The sequence below is a fragment of the Hordeum vulgare genome, chromosome 4H (genome assembly GCF_904849725.1).
Source record: "Hordeum vulgare subsp. vulgare chromosome 4H, MorexV3_pseudomolecules_assembly, whole genome shotgun sequence".
Classification (NCBI taxonomy): domain Eukaryota; kingdom Viridiplantae; phylum Streptophyta; class Magnoliopsida; order Poales; family Poaceae; genus Hordeum; species Hordeum vulgare.
This window is the reverse complement of record NC_058521.1, coordinates 227,535,540-227,543,076: the sequence shown is the minus strand read 5'-3', so window position 1 is coordinate 227,543,076 and position 7,537 is coordinate 227,535,540.

The window sequence follows — 7,537 nt, the reverse complement described above, 5'->3', positions numbered from 1 at the left end:
TCACCCATTAAGCTTTGCTAGTCTTGATACCTTTGGAAATGAGATTGCTGAGTCCCCTGTGGCTCACAGATTACTACAACACCAGTTGCAGGTACAGGTAAAGGTTATATGATGCGAGCGCGATGATTGTTCATTTGGAGTTGCTTCTTCTTCCTCTTCTTCTTCTTCTTCTTCTTCTTCATCGATCTAGGATGGGTTCCAGGCCGGCAGCCTGGGATAGCAAGGATGGACGTCGTTCTTCTTTTGTCGTTTGTTTTCGTCCGTAGTCGGACCCTGCTCTTACTCTTGATGATTATGTAATGTACTGATGTGACACTGATGTAGCTTGTGGCGAGTGTAAGCGAACTCTTTATATATCTCTTCTTTTCAGTACATGTACTTGTAACGATATCCATTCTTGCGACACGACGAGATGTGCTTCTATCCCTGACGAGGCCCTCGTGCCAATTTGAGGATAGGGTCGCATCTTGGGCGTGACAAACTACTAGCTAAACTCATCCCCGTGAGATGAAACTTTGTAGAACTGTAGTCCTTTCATGCCTAATACTACTAGACATGGTTTCACCCCATTATCTCTCGAGTAAGTGCCCTCATTGTTAGCCTTAATTTTCTGCTGCAAACTAAACTGAAGTCAAAACTAATTCAAACCGGATCCAGAAGAGACCAAACTCCTCAGTCACACCCCAGCAAGCATGCCTCACACCCCGGACACCTTTGACTGGTCATAAGGGCCCTGTAGACACAGGTGGCCGTGACCACCTCCCTGGTATATAGAAACGGTGCTCTGCACCTTGGCCTCTTGCTGCAGCTCGGGTCCAGCAAGGGAAACGTGTCCCAGAGCACCAAAGTGCCTCCCTTGACCGTCAAATGTTGCTCCCCAACGATGGCTAGCCTCCAAATCGCCCTAGCAAGCGTGCTTCCACGTGCCCAGACTTCATCCGAGGGCATCCAAGGTCCTCTTCGTCGCCCCCTCTCGGCTCCTCTAGCGCCCTCACTCTCCCCGTAATGCCGATGTAACCCCAATCAAGCTCCCATGCCCTCGTTCCGTCGCCATGGCCGAAGGACATCCGGCAACCTCGCTCCAAATCTGGGCACGCGGGGCGTCTCCTCCCTCTTTCTGGTCCACGAAGGACCCCCTGCACCTCCGCGGCCTCCTCCATCTCCTCCCCTCCCTCTGCCAGTGACCGAAGCACCACTCCTGGGGCTGCCGCCGTCGACCTTCACCGCGGCCAGGGGGCCGGCGCTCTCCGGCGCCTTCCAATAGGGGAGACCAGCCCAGGTGGGTGGGGCTCCCTTCCCCAAGCTCATAGGTGGTCCAAAATCCATAATAAATTCATTTGTATTCCAAATCTGATGGTTCAAATATCCACAGGTTCCTAAAAGAAAGACCTATCCATATATGTGCATCGCACATTTTTACAAAAGACTTTTCGATGGGATTAATATTCAAATACCCATTTGAATATTTAAATCCCACCTTGCACAATTCCTGGAGGATTCAAATCAACTCCAAAAGGAGTGATTCCAATTTCCAGAGTCGTCTAATATCATGCACCATTTTTGAAGCATTGGTCAACATTTTCATCTGGCATGTTTCTGTTGCATTAAATAAATAGCTCCTTTTGCTATTTATCGAATGTTAGAAAATCCCTAGAATATTCATATTCACTCCAAATCTAGTGAAACAACTTCCTAAATGTTTCTAAAATCATGCTCTGTTAAATAAGTGCCTCCACTCATTTTTAACAGAATGCATTTTATAGACTTCTTAAAGGATCACCTATTGCTCCTTTTGTGCATTCAAAAATCCCTCATAGTGCAATTCTCCTCGAGCAAGCTTCAGGTATTTTTCTTATGAACATAGAGGTCCGAGAAAAATAAAACTCCTATTTATATAACACTTTTGTTTCTCCTTGCTCTGTGGCTTACTGTGATTGTTTTCGACGATAGTTGATGGAGTAGATGGAGTACTCGGAGTTAGACCGCAATACCTCGAAGACCCCGAGGACTTATGTGAGAAAAGGAAAGCAACCCTTTCACCATGCCTGAGAAAATGTTATATGCATGACATGTTGATTATTTTATTCTGATGCATGTAGTCAGGATTCATCGGTACACCCCCGTATGGAGATACCGATGGATCCTTTGGAGAACTTGCATTGAGCATGAACCTACCATCTATGAGGGTCACGCTAGTTAGTGCTACACATAGGATGAGCATATGCATGATGATGGTAAAGCAAAGGTGATATCAAAAGTTTTACGAAAACCCCGTTGGGTGCCACTAATGCCCAAGGGTGATGGTGTTGAGCTAGATGACCACTTGAGAAAGAAGCGGTGTACCAGAAAGATTTTGTGTGAGTGGTTTTCGAAATGTGATTAGATTTATGATGTGTCGGCCGTCCCAAGCTTACATCTGCGACCATGATACCCCTTTATGAAATGGGGCTTTGTTGATTACTTTGGTCGGTGCTAGCAAAGAGCACACAATACTAGTGGCGGGAGTGATGTGGTCACTCTCGTGAGGGGGCCGTACCAGGTAGGTCGACTGTGCCGTTTTTACGTGTTCTGGGCACTGGATGATACGGTCCAGAGATGGTGCTCGTAAGACATGCATCATGTGTGCTGGGTACCAATCGAGTGGACTCTTTGTCTAGTGTCATCTGGTGAAAGGCATTGATCGTGTACTTACCTCGGGTACGGTATATACCGTGAGTCATGGATGACACTGAAGTTTCCAGGATCTCATGGGTACATCGTACAATCTCTGCAGAGTGTAAAACTATTCAAATAGCCGTGTCCACGGTCAAGGACAATTGTGTAATCCTGCTTAAACTACGTCTAGTCGTTTCTGCATAAACTTATTTGTGTGTGTGTGTGTGGTTGAGAAAGATGATATTTACAAGTCAAGTGACTTGGCATATGGGGTGAACCTGAGGTGTTCAGCCCTCAGCAGATATGTTGATATCTGTAACCTGCAGAGTTCTTGTGATTACCATCTACCTTATGATGCATGATTATACCTACACTTGATCATGTTACTGCAATTAAAGAAAAACCTGTTTTCCTAAAAGGCTGCATTCTTATGCTAATTCATGTTCCTTTATTACCTTGCTCCACATCATGGGCTGTTTGCAAGTACATTCAAAGTACTTATTGGCTTTCCACTGGTTATTTCATTGACCAGGTATGACAGAATAGGAAATGGTGAAGAGTAACTTAGTGACGTTCCTGCGAGCTGGGACGCTTCCCAGTCAGAATGCGTGTAGGTTAAGGCTGATGGCACGGGTTCACGCTTTCGACCAATATCTCCGCTATTGGTCAAGGTTGGTGTGTTGGCCTTCAAGGCCCTATATATGTAAGACTTGACTGCAATGGTCATTTATTGTATCAAGCGGTATGTATAGATGTATGACTCTTGTTATTCAGTTTTTGTGTGTTCGGTGAGCATTGATTGCTGGGATCACTGAGCACGTTCATTCGGCGATCTCGACTCGTAAGTCGGGGTCCCCACACATATCGATCACCGAGAGTGCATGTCGGTGCACTAAAGATTGGGGTCTCCAATGCCCCAGACTAGTGCGCGGGCTCCGGCAGCCCCTCCACAGCGGCAAGGCGCATCGCTCGGGCTTAGGGCGAAAGTAAGACTCACAAGCCATCAAGTGCAGATTGCAAGCCCCGGTAAGCACTCGCTTGCTCGGAAGGAAGAAGAGACCCCGACAGGAGCTCCCTGCCGGGGAGATAGACAATGCCTCGCTGAGAGCCTCCCGCCGAGGATGAAGGATTGAGACCCAGCAAGCCACCCTTGCCGGGAAGATTGACAAGGCCTCGGTAGGCCATCACCTCCCTATCGAGAGGAACAGGAAGACCCCCAGCAAGGTAACCCTGTCGGGAAGGAAGAGAAAGCCCAAGGAGGGGAGCGGGCCCAGGGTGCCCTTGCGACCTAGGAACGCCTCCACCGACAAGCGTGCCACCGATGATGCATGAGCCAAGCATCCGCCCGCACGCCGGCACAACCCCCCAAAGTTGCCACGTGTGGGTACGCGTCGACCCCCCTGACGAGATCAGGGAAATCTGTCGAAGCATTTAATGCACCTCTGACAAGGCAATAACACTGTAACTGTCAGTTCGCGCTGTTTCACCCGTGAACCCACCGTTCACCCACCGAGCCACTATGGTTTCCCCTTCGCCTATAAAAGGAGGCCCGAGGCTCAGTAGTAGGGACTTTTGGCTTTTTGACCAATCGAAAGGCCGCAAAAAGGGGCAGATATATAGTAACCCAAAACGAATAACTAAACACAGGATAGAGTAGGGTTTTACGCACCACGCAGCCCGAACCTGGGTAAAACGATCTTGCCAGGCCCTGACTGTTGGTTCTTGTTGGGGAAATTTATCTGCTGCGTGACCTGCCCTGGTTGGGTCGGGTTACCAAGAGGGTGACTCATCCTTTGGCGATTCAAGCTTTGGCCCGATAGGCCCAGGAGCTGGATGGCGGTTCAATATCCTTGTGGAGAATCAATCATCGGGGACTTCTCCAGTCTTGGAAAGCACGATGACTTAGAGATAGAAAGAATCATGACTTGCATGATGGCAAGGACTCTTGTAAACCCTAAGGGCTCGGCCTGTATATAAAGGCGAGTCCTAGGGAAGGAGAGGCAGGTTAGAAATCATCGAGAGCTAGGTCAGTCGAGTTACGCCCTCCTTGTAATCGAAACATCATCAATACAACACAAAGCAGGACGTAGGCTTTTACCTCCTCACGAGGGGCCGAAACTGGGTAAATCTGTGTCCTGCTCCCGTTCAACCCCTTTGAGTCACCACCAAGTTGCGATGGCTCCAACACTAAGTCCTTTCACGAGGACATATGTCATGAAAAAACCACGACAGTTTTGCTCTTGCTCCGACCCCTCTCCCCGCCAAACCAACAAAAAGGGGACCGTTGAGGCCCCCATAGGTGTCGATCCTTCACCGATAGTGCAGGCCTTTGATGAGGACCAGCAAGAGCAGTTACGGCTTGACGATGCCATGCTCCTCGAGGAAGATCGTCTCCAGGCCTCACTGCATGCTGCTAGGTACCAAAAGGCCCTACGCAACTACCATAGCCGCGAAGTGCGCTCGAGGATTGTTGAGGAAGGTGACCTTGTCCTTTAAGGGACCCAGTTCATGAAGGGATCAAACTAGTTGACACCGAGCTGGGAAGGCCCTTGCCGGGTGATACGAGTCACGAGGCCTGGAAGTCTGCCTGGAAACCGAGGATGGTACTCCAGTTCACAAATCGTCGAAAATCGAGGATATTCGCAAGTTCTACCTGTGAGGCGTGGTTGTCGGGCCCCCTAGCAACCACTTTTGTGCAACTCTCGCCACAATACGTGTAACCATTTGTACAAAGCGAGTTGATGACCCTGTGCGCAGTTAATAAGACTAGATATCCTGCAACTCTTTTCTGCCTAATTGCATGTCACATCCCTAACCCCTAAGCCAGTTAGTCTTGTGCTCATGTGTTCTTTGCATTTGCATCTAAGAAGTTTCAACAAAAACAACAAAGTGGCAAAGGAAAAACTCAAAACCCTAGCCACCATTTCAATTAAAGAAAATCTCAAACTAGTTCAAATCAATGAACCCAAAATGGCCTCAAGAAATGTTCAAACTTTCTGATAAATCATGAAAGTAAATGAGCATTGGAGAAAACTATTTTCTTGACACTTTAAGCATTTTAAATAAATGCAAAAGGCTACTGGTTTCAAGTTTTAAATTTGAAATCAGAATCTATAAATTTCCAAAAATGTTGAAAACTTTGGAAATGGTTGGGAATGTTATAACAATATTTCAGGAGGTCTAAAATAGTTTTTACTTTTTGTTTTGGAGCTGAAATAATTAGCAAAACAATAGTTAGCAAAACAGAAAAACAAAAACAGAAAAAAATGGGAAAACCTCTACCTGTCGCCTAGCCTGGCCCGGCCCATCTCCCTCGCTCGTCCCCTCCGTCCCGCCAGTAGGCAGCAGGAGGTGGCCGCTGCCTCCTCCGGCGCGGCCACGCACCTGTGCGCCTGCCTCCCTCCTAAGGCCTCCCCTATCCATTCCCCGCATCGGCTCTCTCCCTCCTCCCGGATCTCTTCCTCCTCCTTGCTGCCGCCATTGGAGCCGAGCTCGAGCTCGAGCCGCAGCACCTCTAGCCATGGGATCCCGCCTCCGAGTAGTCTGTTAGCTCCGCCTCGTCGCCCTGGTCATCTCTGTAGAAGCCGAAGCTTCCCCAAGCTCTGCATCGCCCCCAACGCCGTCGTCTTCCACCTCCGGCCGCCAGACCTCTCCCGTCGATTCGCTCCCTCCGGCGCATCCCCGAGCCCCTCTTCAGCACCATCGGAACCGCCGTGAGCTCGTCGTCGTTTCCCCTCTCGCCCCACGCTCTCCCGTGCATCGTAGCCTAGTTCCCCACCAAGGCCGAGAGCTCCTCGCCGCCGGCCATGTCGTCGCCGTCGCTGTGGTGTCCGATCCACACGCTCGAGCTAGGAGTCGAGCTCCTGGAGCCTCCAGGAGCATGTCGAGCCCTCCAGCTGCCCTCCCCGTGCCCTAGAGCCGTCTCTCATAGAAGGCCGAGCTTCGGCCGCCGCTCCGGCTCGTCGCCGGCGCCTCTTCCGGCGACCCTAGCCTCCCCTGATGCCCCTGCCAGATTGGCCACTTCGCCAGCGTGCCGTAGCTGCAAACCGCGTGCGTTTTGGTGCTGTGCAGCGCCGTTTAGGTCGCCTCCGGCGAGCCCTCCGCCGCGGGCCTGGTCGCCGGCGACCACCCTCCGGTGGGGGTCGACGTGGCAAAGCTAACCCAGCAGCTCAGGACTTAATCACTCGCTGACAAGTGGGCCCAAGGCCAAGTCAAACCTCAATTAGGGCTGGTCAGCGCGGGATTAGTCCCAGAGAGGCTGACCAGTGGGGCCCCCCTGTCAGGTTTGACCTGAACAGGTCGGCTGACCTGCTGACGTCAGTCTGATGCAATAATTAGAATTTCCAGTATAAAACTAATTCAGGAAATTGCTAAAACTTGTAAAAATCATAGAAATTAATCTGTAACTCCAATGAAAATAATTTATATATGAAAAAGTATCAGAAAAATTCAAGGATTCTGATTATGCTACTTTCAACTATGTTTGAAAAAGTTACAGAACCCTAAATTGTGGAATAAGGAATAATTCAATTCTTATAATCCCTTTTTAAATGGAAATTGCAAAAATATTCAAATTCCATTATATATACAGTGTTCACCACTGCCCTAATTACAAATGAGTATCATAACATGACATTTCATGCATGTTAACATCAAGTTGATCTGAGCATCAGGTCGAATCAATTAAACCGGTATCCGAGAATACCCCCGTTTGGAATTGATATTCGAATGCGATTCAAATCAACTCTAAATCTAATACATGTTGAAAATAATAACTTATCACCTTGCATTCTCATGCCATGCTCATGCATCATTTTGAGTGCATATGATTGTTATTGAATGTTGCCATTCATTTCGGTAGGCTCCGCACCCCCGGATTCCA